At 47.1% G+C, this 13,090-nt stretch overlaps 1 protein-coding gene across 2 annotated transcripts in view; it reads right to left on the bottom strand.

Annotated features, from left to right (window-relative positions):
• Positions 1-2,916, bottom strand: part of GJA3 (gap junction protein alpha 3) — a 21,797-nt gene extending 18,881 nt beyond the window's left edge. Inside the window, exon 1 of one of the 2 annotated variants that reach the window (XM_017548205.2) lies at positions 2,760-2,916. The gene's annotated coding sequence lies outside the window, so the exon portion shown is untranslated. Of the gene's footprint in view, positions 1-2,253; positions 2,672-2,759 lie in introns of those variants that run through there. The other variant, XM_037745593.1, reaches the window with a different exon arrangement.
• Between the last annotated feature and the right edge of the window lie 10,174 nt (positions 2,917-13,090).

Genomic DNA, 13,090 nt, shown 5'->3' with positions numbered 1-13,090 from the left:
AATTTTCCACCACTATAGGAATGAAAATTAAGATGAAACTATTACTCTTTCATTGCCTTTAAGCATTACATAGAAATTGCAAAAGCATACTGTTTTTTTAGAGACATATAAGTTGTTAAGGTCACATGTACTGGATTTTTTCCCTCCTCAATTCAGTAAACATTTATTAAACACCTGCTGTGTGTGGCACTGTGCCACACTGAGGATAGCAAAATAATTAAGATCCAGTCCTTATACTCTCAGGAGGTTCATTTGCGACCTATGGGAGGGCAGATTGGCAAAAAAAAACAGATCAAAATGTAGGTACTACACAGTACTGGGGACAGCTGCCGTCCAGTGGAGGGAGGAAGAAGGAGACTGTATGTTAATCAAGCCGCCAAATGGGTTTGGCTGAGTTTCTTCGTAAGAAGAACCCAGGAACCTCACTTTCCATACAGTAGGGTGCAATGCTTCTCAAGGGTCTTTCTGCTTTCTGGAATGTTCTGATAATATTTTTGTACATGGCTAAAGCTATGCGTTTATTAACGTTATGTGCATAATCATGTGCAATACAGAAGGAAAATTATAAAAATATCTATATCCTATTTATTCTGTGTTAGGCACATATTCAAGTAATGGCCACATCTGGAAGACTACAAATTATTTGCATCCATGAGGCTTTACAGAATGGCTGCGATAAGCCAGATCCCGTGGCTCACGCCTGTAATTTCAACACTTTGGGAGGCTGAGACAGAAGGATTACCTGAGGTCAGGAGTTTGAGACTAGCTTGGCCGACATGTTGAAACCCTGTCTCTACTAAAAACACAAAAATTAGTGGGGTGTGATGGTGGGTGCCTGTAGTCACTGCTACTTGGGAGGCTGAGTCAGGAGAATATTTTTTTGTATTTTTAGTTTCACCATGTTGACCAGGATGGTCTCGATCTTTTGACCTCGTGATCCACCCGCCTCGGCCTCCCAAAGTGCTGGGATTACGGGCTTGAGCCACCGCGCCCGGCCATGATTTCACTTTTCTTACTCAAATCTACTTTTATTTATAACCAGAAATTGCTTCTATGTTCTAGAATAAAAGATTAATCTTAACGTCAACAGAAAACGGAGTTTCAGAAATAAATAAGCAATGATCTATGGAGATAATCAGGTGGTCTAAATGTAAAAAGTTAAATGATTTTTATATCTACTATCATTAGTTTGTTAATAGTAAATTTAAAGCAAACCAATTCTTCAAATTAAAGAAAACACATATGACTGTGGCAACTATTCACATCAACCATTACTTTTAGAGATGCAGACGAGTTTTAAAAAAGCAAGCAATAGGATGGGTGCAGTGGCTCATGCCTGTAATCCCAGCACTTTGGGAGGCCTGAGGTCANAAAAAAAAAAAAAAAATGGCTGCGATAAATGTATATAATTTTTCATTTCAAATGTATAGTGTATACACGTTATTTTAGCTAAGATAAATGAATATAGTAAGTTAAAATGTAAGTAACATTCAAAAAATTGGGTCAAAAATATTTTTTTTAATTGGCAAAGATTTTTGCTACCCGCCATTGTTTTAAGACAGCTTTCAGCCAGTTAACAATTCAGTATTGTCTGATTTGTTAGAGTAGCGCAGTTTCCTGAATTACTTTTCACTATACCAACACATGCATTGCCCTTATGAGATGCTTCCTTCAACATGAACCAAACTGCTGAGCAGGTGGAATCTGTGCCAAATTAGCTGATGTTTACTTTGAACACACTGATATTTGCAAAATAAATCTGTCATTTTTCCCCTTTAATCTTCTAATATTTGCCTTCTAATACACTTCACAGCACATGGATGGATCGCCAATGAAGTCATGCACAGAACATAAATCACCATGGTGATGAGAGCCATAATTCATTTGTCAGCTATTTGTATAGAACCATTTTTAAATGGCATGTTTTGGAGACACCTTGATAAAACAAAAACTGGAGTTCTAAAGTTGCAGTCACAAATTCACGCACTGAAACTCTACGTGGTAGGATGAATTTTGCTCACTAGTGTGGAGCTGGCAACAAAGCAAAGCGGTCGCATCACTGCAATTTACTTTCTCAAGTCTCCTACGAGAAGGGGCTCGTACGGTGCTTTTCCACTCCTCTGCAAATTCTTTATACTTGAACATATTACAACAAACATGTAGGTCAAGAAATTTCGTCATGGCATTAATAGCTATTAAAAGTTTTAAACTTTTAAAAAAGTTTCTGAAAAGAATGTAGGTGAGCGAGCCAACCTCGTTTCTAAACAATCCCAACAGGACTTTTGGGAGCACGGCGATGCTGAATGCCTGCGGACGGCTGGGTGCGCGGTGACATCCGCTGAGAATTTTCAAGCATTTCAGTGTCGCTAGAAGCCCTACAGGCTGATGGTCCGGGATAACCCGGCTTCCACCACCCGAGAGAGAAAACAGCCTCACGAAAACAAGTTAAACTCGGCTTTGGACTGTCCATCAAGGGAGGCCAAACCAGGCGCTGCTCTCTCTCCAGACTTCGAGGAGCAGAGGAGGAGGAGCAAAAGTTTCTCACAAAGTTTCCCGAGCTCCCCACAACTTTCCAAAGAATCCTGAAAGAATTCTAGGGGGCTGGGAGCCGCACAGGTGCCGGGGCTCGGCCTCCCGGCTCGGCAGTCCCAGCCCGCGGGGCCAGCCCGGGAGCTCCGCGTCCCCGCCGCTCCGCGCGTCCCCGCCCCGCGCTGCCCTCGGCCCCTGCGCGGGCCTCCCGGGCGCCCGGCCCGCCTTACCCCGCTCTGCCGCGGCGGCCACCCGGGCGCGTTCCTCCCGAGCAGGGCTCCGGGCCGCTCTGAAAAGAATTCCTTTCACACGTGCGGTGCCGCTTCACGCGTGCGCCCCGCGCCACTGCCCGACCTCCCCACCCCGGCCGCCATCCCCGCTGGCCCAGTGTGCGCAGCGCCCGGCGCCCCCACGCCGCAGCCCCGGCCGCCCCGCCACGCCCCCGCCGCCTCGGACCAGCCCCGCCCCGCGCGCTTCCCCGGCAGGCGCACCCGCCGCATCCCCACCCTGCACGCGCAGCCACAGCACGTCCCCGCGTCCCCCTTCCACACCCTAGCCCGAGCGCACGCCAGGACCACGCGCCTGCATCCCCATCCCGCACCTGCGCGGGTGCTCGGGACGTGGAGGCGGGGTCTTCCCTGCCGCCCACACACGCCGGAGCGCGCCCGCGCGGGACTGGAGAGTAAAGCGGAGAGCTGGCGGGCCCGGCCCAACCCGCCGGGGGGCGCCCCCCGCGCGCACGTGCGCCCGCCCGCGCCTGCCGTGGTCTCAGCAGGCCCTGGGCGGCAGCTGCTCTCGGGTGGCTCCCAGGGCCGGGGGCGCGTTGGCGTCGGGCACCTCCGCCTCGCCCGCCTGCAGCCGCCTGGGGACGCGGGTCCCGGACGGCTGACGCGAGGCGGGGGGTGGGGGTGCACCGAGCAGGGAGGCCCCGCGGAAGTGCCGCCGGGCACCGCGTGGCTGCTGTCGAGGAGCGGCGCCCGGGCGGGGCGGAAGGCTATAAATAGCCGCGATCCTGCTTCCCGTCAGACACACTTAATTTAGCCGGCAGGCACACAGATGCTTATTTTCTAAAAAGAACTTGTTCCAATGCGCTCGAGACTTGGCCTGGCCTTAGGTGACGGGGAAGGTGTCCCCGTGGGTCACTCGCTGCATCTGGTCCTGGCGACGAGATGCCAGGGCGAGGCCTAATCTGCTTGCCGGCGCCCAGCGAAGGTTTTAACCTTTTCTGTTCCCTTCGGGGTGGTTTTACCTACGCTTGAGAGGCTCACCGACCGCGGAAGGCCGCGAACCGAGGACGTTATCGCGTCCTTGTCTGTCGTCTGGGCACAGTCTAGAGAGGCCGCGGGCTCCCTTCCTGCTCCCCAAGGTCTGGAACGGAGCTTGGCCAGTCGGGGATATATCGGTGGACTGCATTTCGGTGATCATTCTACAAGCTGTAATGGTTCCAAAATCACCTTTATGAGTAATAAGTTTCTTCCAAGAATGTGGCAAAATGCAAGTCTGATAGTTCTCAAGTCTCCATGGAGCGGCTTCCCTCAGTTGCCTTCATGAGCGCTTAGATGTGCTTGGAATGGCAGTCGGCTTGCACCGGAGAATGTGCTTGGACTGCTGGGATCTGAATTTCAAGTTATCCCAGGGAGGAAAAACTAAGCGCCTAAAGGCGCATCTAAAATATCGTCTCCCTATGGGATCTTTGCGGTGTATGCATGGAGTAGGTAGTAGTTATGGAGACTCAGTTTTTTAATTGAAAAATACTACCTTTGAAGGCCTTAGAGTACTTGAATATTTTTCTGATTTAAAATATTTTCTCTGAGCAGCACAGGAATAGTTTATTTTTTTTTGTTGATCACAAAAGCACTAGAAATTGTTAACATTTGTAGTCTATTTGCCAAATGCTGTTAATGGTTTTCTGAGGATAAAAATGGAAATAATAGCGTTGTAATAATTTAACATTTTTCATTAAAATATAGATTTTAAATTATATTATGTGATTCAGACAAGTATTTTACATCTGTGTTCATACAAGCATTATTTACTATAGCCAAAAGGTGTCCACTGGATGAATGGAGAGACAAAATGTATTGCATACCTACGGTGGAATATTATTCAGCCTTGAAAAGGAAGAAGAGCCCCATCACGTGCTACAACGTGGATGAACACTGAGCACATTATGCTAAATGAAATAAGCCAGTCACAAAAGTCGCAAATACTGTATGATTCCACTTACATGAGGTACCCATAACAGTCAAAATCATAGAGACAGAAAGTGAAAGTGTGGTTACCAGCATGTGGGGCACTGGGAAATGCGTAGGGTTGGATAGCTATGGAGTTTTAGTTTGGGAAAATAGAAATCGTTTTGCAAGCAGATGATGGTGATGGTTGCATAACAACATAAATGTACTTAATGCCACAGAACTGCACACATTAAGAAAGATTAAATGGTAAATTAAAGGTTATGTATAGCTTACTACCATAAAACAATTTAAAAATGATATTGTGTAAAGACCAGCAAAACTAAGAAGCTAGCGGTTTCTTTACACTTATCATACTGTACAATTTCTAGGTAGACAAATAAGATGTTAATCTTATGGTTTAATTTTTAGTTGTAAAGGTTGCTTCTCATTTGGTGTCAAGAAAGATAGTATTTAGGACAATTTCAGGGAGAAATATGTGTATTTGTAGATATATTCTGTGAAACCGATTAGTGCTGAATTCTTAATCGACAGGCCACATTTCCACATTCTAACAACGTTTCTAGCAAAGAAAGCACAGTGAAGAGAGAGAATTGCCCTCATTGTCATTGTCTCTCTATGAGCCTAGAACACCAAACACCTGGGTGTGGAGAGACGGCTTCACTTCAATGACTTTCTAGTGGCCACTGAGATGTGCTTGCCTGGGGTGCCCCCTGGCAGGCAGGGCTGGAACTGCTTTCCAGGACCCACACGGACTGTGAACGAATCTTTGTGCTTTGTATACAGAATGGAAGTTCAACAAATACTTGTTGAACGTATATGTCCTTCCTCTATGCAGCAGCCCAGGGCAAACATGGTAATCGTGTGTGTGTTCATGCGAGAGCAGAATTTAATGGCGCTTTAAGCACGGAAGCTGAAGATGCATGAAAAAACTGTCTCCATTTTTTCCTTTTCGTCTACAATTACGTGTATAAGCTGGCACAGTGGCTCATGCCTGTAATCCCAGCACTTTGGGAGGCCGAGATGGGTGAATCACCTGAGGTCAGGAGTTCAAGACCAGCCTGGCCAATGTGGTGAAACCCCATTGATACTAAAAACATGAAAATTAGCTAGGTGTGGTGGCACCTGCCTGTAATCCCAGCTACTTGGGAGGCTGAGGCAGGAGAATCGCTTGAACCTGGGAGACAGAGGTTGCAGTGAGCTGAGATCGTGCCACTGCACTTCAGTCTGGGCAACAAGAGGAAAACTCCGTTTCAATAAAAAAAAAAAAAATCCCACTTTTTATGTATTGAACTTCTTCTCATACAAGGCCTTGGGCTGGATGTTGGAGGATGGGAAGGTTCCACTTTCTCTACTCAAATAATTCATTGCACCCAGCTCTGTGCCAGTTTTTGTCCATAGGAGGATTTTACAGTCTGTTGTTTCTGAATTACAAATTGTTAATTAACAAACACTTAGCTGGGTGTGGTGGATCATGCCTGTAATTCCAGCACTTTTAGAGGCTGAGGCAGGAGGATCGCTTGAGCCCAGGAGTTTGAGACCAGCCTGGGCAATACAGTGAGATACTCCCCTACCCCAACCCCCTACCCAGTCTCCACAAAAATATAAAAAAATTAGCCTGGCACGGTAGCTTGTGCCTGTAGTCTCAGTTACTTGGGTGGCTGAAGTGGAAGGATTGCTTGGGCCTGGGAGGTCGAGGCTGCAGTGAGCCATGACACTGCACTGCAGCCTGAGTGACAGAGCAAGGCCTGGTCTCAAGAAAAAAGAAAAAAAAAAAACAAAAAACAAAACCCATGGGATAATTTCTATGAAGTGATTGCAATTGGGAGAAAATATACACAAGCAGTGTTGCTTTCTTATCTTGCATGTGGAGAAATGAGAGTTGCATATCTCATAGGGGCTCTGCAGGCCTTGGGAATGTGCCCTGTGGAAATGCTCTGGGCTGTGCAGTTAATACAACCTGTATCCAACTCTTGTCGAATACTTTATTTAATTCCAGAAAATTGGGTGGTAGAATGGAGGGTGGCAGAGATATCAGTGTAAGTAGTCAGAAGTACAGACTTTCTAGAACCACTAGGCTGAATAGAGGATTACACTGAGATATGATTTTCATAGAAATTTTAAGTTGCAAAAATTTCAAACCAGAACGCTAGGATGAGAATATTCATTTAGCAATGTGGGATGCATTTTGAATAATCTTTTCTCTTTCTTGCACAGAGTTAGGTCCAATAATTTGAGATTCCATCTCCTGTGGGAATTTGCTTTGAAAACGTAATGACTGTAAGGTAAATAAATCAGACTTGATTAATCTTGTTATGGCAGCATAAAATTTCATGAATACTTTAAGAATTGCATTATTCTTGCACAAATGATTATATCCAACTGATAGAAGCATTTAGAGCATATTAACTAAACCCTCTTTGGTGAAAGTTACATGTTGTATGCAGACATTTCAATTCAGTCTGCTGGAAAGCCCCTTGGATGCTGTTCTTCCTTTCTTTTCATGGATGTTTTCTAAGTATCCATAAATCCTTGCTTGGCTAGTCAGAAGGGCTGGGAAAACCAAGCTGGAAAAACTGCCCAGAGAAGGCAGGAGGAGCAGAGTGCTGTGGAGAAAGAGTAGCTGTAGTTCCAGGGCTCAGGAATTGTGCACCAACGTGAACGGTGACAGCAGGGTGGCGGGAGAGAAAGAGCACTTGGGGCTGGGTGTGGTGGCTCACGCCTGTAATCCCAGCAATTTGGGAAATCGCTTGAGCTCAGGAGTTGAAGACCAGCCTGGGAAACATGGAAAAACCTTGTGTCTACAAAAAATACAAAAATTAGCTGGGCATGGTGGTGCATGCCCGTAGTTCCAGCTACACAGGAGGCTGAGGTGAGAGGATCACTTGAGCCTGGGAGGTGGAGGTTGCAGTGAGATCATGCTACTGTACTCCAGCCAGAGCCAGACCTTCTCAGAAAAAAAAAAAAAAAAAAAAAAAGCACTTGGGCAGCAGCCGAATTAGAGAAGTAGATCTCCTCATGTGGAAGAGGGTCAGCGTGATTCCTAAAACAGGTAGGAAAACCACTGATAAACTGTAGGCAAGCAAGAGTGTCGGAGCCCTGGTCCGCTCAGTTACTGTCAGTTACCGTCAGGTAGAACCAGCCTTGTATGGGATTTCATGCCCTTCAGAAATAAAGACAGCCTTGGCTGAGAACAGACTTGTGTCTGCTAATGATAATATCACCCTCCACCACTGCTTGGTGTTTTAACGTTTTCAAAGTGCTTGATCTTATTTGAGCCTGAAAACAAACGTGTCAGGGCAGGGATCCTTTCCCATTTCACAGAGGGAAAAACTGAGAGATGCGGAAGTGAAATGGTTTGTAGACGTTTGTCACTGCTGTTGAATAGCTTATGGGAGTTCGGGCCCCGACCTTGCAGGTATCAACCTAGTTTTTCTGGGGAGCACTGTGAGACTTCTGAGGTTGACTAGGAAGAGAACTCAGCCATCCAGAAATCAGTCAAAGTTGTGGTAACATCTAGAAAGGGCTAACATCAGTGATGTGAGGTCGTCCACCTGTGGTTCTGAGGGCATGGGTCACAGTCCTGGGGTACCTCCATGCCCACGCCCAGCCTGGCTGGGCAAGATGACCCACTCCCCACCACCCCTAGGCACAAGAACAGCTCCTCAGCGCCTGGTGAGCCTCATAGAGTCTGAGAATTTGCCTTCCCTGAGAATCTTGAGCAATGGAATTTGAATTTGCTGGTGTTCAGAGGGTGAAGGAGTATATTTTCATGAAAATTGGGAGGAAAAAGGGGCATTTTATTATTTCTTCTGGGGAAGTAATTTTCCGGGGAGGTGTTAACATTATCAACCACATTTAAAAAAATTTAAAAAACAGGTAGAGTGTGATGGCGCATGCATGTAATCCCAGCACTTTGAGAGGTGGAGGCAGGAGGCTTGCTTGAGGCCAGGAGTTTGAGACCAGCCTGGGCAATCAAGCAAGACCCTGTCTCTACAAATAATTTTTAAAAAGTTAGCTGAGTCCAGTAAAGTGTGCCATAGCCCCAGCTGCTGGGGGTGCTGAGGTGGGAGGAAGGGTGAGCCCAGGATTTTGAGGCTGCAGTGAGCTATGATCCTGCCACTGCACTCTAGCCCAGAGTGAGACCCTGTCTCAAAAATAAATAAATAAATAAATCTAAAGAAACCAAGCCGAGAAAGGATATGTGACTTATTCAAGAGCATGGTCAGCTTTGGTGGAAGGCGGTCAACTGTCTCAGACTGAAATTGTAAAGTTAGAACAGGAGGACAGACTGCACAAATAAGACAAAAACCTCAAAATGTGCCCCAGCTGAGATTATTTTTCAGGGGGTTGTTTTGCATTCCAGGCCCTCTGCCCTTCCTGGCATTTAGTGCAATTTGTTCAGCCGTGTGCTCCCTGGCATGTGTTTTCAAGTGTGTGTGAGATGGGCTGTCTCTCGGGACCTGGCAGGCACGGCTGCCAAGGCAGGGCTGCCACCCAACCTGTGCCTCGTTCCTCCCAGGCTCCGGCTCCCTCAGCGCTGAGGCTGATACAGAGCACTTTTCAAGCTGGATTTGGAACGTGGCCGGTCCCCTCCAAACTCCTGGAAATCATGCAAAGGCCTTTGGGGCCAGCCAGTCACCTGGAAGGTGACGTTCCCACCAGCTGAGGCCTCACCTTCAGTGGGGGCTGAGCAACTTCGGAGCTTGGGGCTGCCAAGCTCACTCTGCCCATATCCCTGCCACATGTGGCCCAGCGGATGATGACCTGTGTCCATCTGCGTACGGGTCTACATCCCCCCTGCGGTCCCCCACTTCCCTGATGACACCCACAGCGAGCCCCCACCCAAGTGTTCTGCGATCCCCTATAAAGGTGGCCCTCCCAGCTACTTGCTTCTATGTAACCAGCAACCCTGGGGACACAGTTTTCGGCTGTCTCAAGAAAGGGCAGCCACTCCCTTCCCCTGGCCTGTGGGTCCGCCAGGTTGGCATTCTGGCTTGAATCCTCCACGCTATCCCAACCCCTGCAGCCGCCTGAGGAGGCTCAGACTCTGTCGGGCTAGGACAACGGTCAAACCACAGAAACATGCCTTTTAAGAAGTATGAGCACAAATCCCTCTTTGATGTTATATAAAAGCTCAAGGTCACTGAAGAGGAATCCAGCAGCCCTGGTTCCTGTGTGGACAGGACAGTATTGAGGGAAACGCTCTTGCCGCAGAAGTGGGTTTACTGCTGACAGCTGTGTCCACAGTGAGGAGGTGGCTCTCCACTGCCACGTTTCTAGGAGTATGTTTTCTTTTGGACAGAGTCCAGTAAAAAATCCAAACTATTTAAACAATGGAACACCACCCATTTAAAAGGTGACTGGCCCATGTCAAAGGGTACAGAGAGGCCTGAAAAACCACAAAGTGTAAAGAAAGGTTGAAGGGACTCGGAATATTTCCCTAAGAGAAAAGACTCAGAGAAGACCCCTAGTCCATTTCATGAGTACTGGTTACATGCCAGGCACTGGGCCAAGACACTTACATATATCAGCTCACTTAATCCTCACAGCAACCCAGTGAGGGTCATAGGGTTCCCAGCTTTCCAGTGAAGAAACAGAGGCTCAGGAAGGTTAATTAATGTGCCCAAGGCCACACAGCTAGAATGGGGCAGGGTCAGGATATTAATGTGAATCTGTGCTCCAAAACCCTTGCTCTTAATCAGCTGTGTGTGTGTGTGTGTGTGTGTGTGTGTGTGTAAACACAGTCATACGTGTAGGTATGTGTGTATACATATTTGTGTGTGTCAAAAGTTTAGGCTTGCTTTGTATGTCCACCAAAAGGACAGCTGTGACCTATGGGAAAAGTTACTGGAGAATAGCTTTTGCCTCAATCCATTATATATACCCAACCAGAGTTGTCAGGAAGTGGCTTCAGGATGTGGTGGTCTTCACAGGTGTGTCTCTGAGAAGGTGGCCGGGAAATGCATCTGTGAGGTGATGGGAAATCACTTCCTGGTAGGGAGGGAAGAGTTCAGATGAATTAAGGCTGGATGTTAGATGAAACCTGTTGGAGGACCCGCTGGATGTTGGAAATTTGTCAAGTGAGCCATCTGTGTAAAGTGCAGCAGTGAAGCGTGCGTCTTGGAGTCACTGGTGGGAGCCATTGTGAGGCGACTCGCCCTGCCAGCTCTTGGGGGGCTGGGACTGAAGAAGGCTGAGGAGGAACAGATGTGCCCTGGGCTCCCTTCTCCAGCTCCTTAAAACACCTGTGCCCTACCGGGAGGGCAGACAGAGAGATGGGGCCACAGAACCCAGGAACTGAGCCTAGGAGGCTCTGCTACTTTTGGTGTTGATTGAACAGGGTTTGTTCATGAATTACTTTTTTTTTCCATGCAGGCCGGAGTGCAATGGCACCAACACAGCTCACTGCAGTCTCAGTCCCAGCCTCCCAGGCTCAAGTGATCCTCCTGCCCCAGCCTCCTGAGTAGCTGTGACCACAGGCTTGCACCACTATGCCTTTCTGATTTTTAAATTTTTCGTAGAAATGGGCATGTTGGCCAGGGTGGTCTTGAACTCCTGGCCTCAAGTGATCCTCCTGCCTTGGCCTCCCTAAATGCTGAGATTACAGGCGTGAGGCGCCATCCTTGGCCACGGATTACCTTTTTGATTCCTTCTTTGCTCTTTTCTTTCTTGGTTTCTACTGGCTACATTTTCTTTTCACTTGTCTTTCCTATCCTTTCCTTTTTATTTCACTTTTGCCTAATACAGTCATAAAGACATTTCTGTCAACGATGAACTGCATAGCCAATGGTGGTACCATCAAATTATTATGCCATATTTTTACCGTACCTTTGGTATATTTGCATATGCTAATTCTTTCTATTATGTTACAGTTGCCCTCAGTAATGAGTAGAGTCACATGCTGTGCAGGCTTGTGGCCTCGGAGCGATCGGCCACACCACACAGCTTAGGTGTGCGGTAGGCTTGCCCATCGGTTTGTGTGGGTACACCCTATCATGTTCCCACGGTGACAAAATTGGCTGATGACACAGTTCTCAGAACGTACCCTCGTTGTTAATCAAGTGACTAGGTATCATTTCTGCTTTCCCTCCCCCAAGTCCCGATCGCTGATGGCTCTTCTCTGTCAGTAACCAGCCCCCTCTACTGCAGGGTCCTTTTCCCTCTTCCCCACCCCTGCCCCTTGTGATGGGAGGAATGAGCAGAGATTGTGCAGGACCAGCCACTTCCTATCCGTAGACTCCCTTCCACCAGCAGCAGTTGCCAGGTAAGTAGAATACACCTATGTATTCTTCAGGACAATTGAGAGAAAGTCTGAGTTTCCATCACAGGTCTGCCCTTATTAGCTTTCTGCCTCAGGGCAAGTGGCTTGCCCACAATGACCCCCGTATCATGAGCTACAACATGGAGATTATGTAGGATTGCTGTGACGGTGAATTGACATGACCCAGTATGTGGAGGAGCCTAAACCAGTGATGGGGTGCACAGTTGGTGTTCAAAAAATGGCACCCATTATTATGACTTAGAAACTTGAATAGCAATTTGCCATTGCTGTGACATTTATATTGTAATTTACATAGGTATTGATCCTCAAGAGATTAGGGAAAATTCTTTCACTACTAATGTCATTATTTTCCCTTCTCCGAAAAAGCTACTTACTATGAATAGAGACATTTATTTGCATAATGATTGAATTTCTCAAATGGTACGAGAATCACTTGCAAAACGGGCTTCCTCTTTTGAGTTTGGGGAGAGAATAAACAGAAATGAAATAACATGGCTCCTGTGAAGCCTTTTCTAGCTGCTTTTTGCCTCTCCGCGGGCCCCATTGTCGGTGCAGCGCAGTACTGAAGAACTTGTGTTCATCTGGCCCAAGCTCCTCCTCTGTGTTTTCATTCTTGACAAGCCCAAACCAGGAACTCTGTGTCCCCTCACAAGGGGACAAATTTAATTTCCTGCTTATCCAAGATTTGTTTTATTTGATATGTAGGGACAGTGTGTTTATAAGTGGTTAGCAGCTATTAAGAGTGTAGAAATGTGTCATTTTCTTAACAGATAAGATCATCGACCGTCTTGAAAAGAAAGTTGACATCCCTTTCTAATATGGTCCCTGTGTAATGGCCCCAAGGCACTGTGTGATGCCACAAAGGCAAAATAAGATATTTCAAGTGTGTAGATTTCAGTTTACAAAGGCCAGGCCTATTGTTTGCCAAGGAAAAGAAAGCAGGAAGGCCAGCTGGGCTCTCTTGACAGTACTTACTTTGCTTTCTTCCTCTAAAAGAATGAGACATCTTTAATCCTTTTATTTCTCCCAGAGAGCACAGAGCAAGCAAGTGCTAGATGTTATCTAGCTTAAATACGCACTGGGC

This window comes from Cebus imitator, unplaced genomic scaffold, assembly GCF_001604975.1.
Source record: "Cebus imitator isolate Cc_AM_T3 unplaced genomic scaffold, Cebus_imitator-1.0 Scaffold204, whole genome shotgun sequence".
Lineage (NCBI taxonomy): Eukaryota > Metazoa > Chordata > Mammalia > Primates > Cebidae > Cebus > Cebus imitator.
This window is presented reverse-complemented; position numbering and strand designations above follow the sequence as displayed.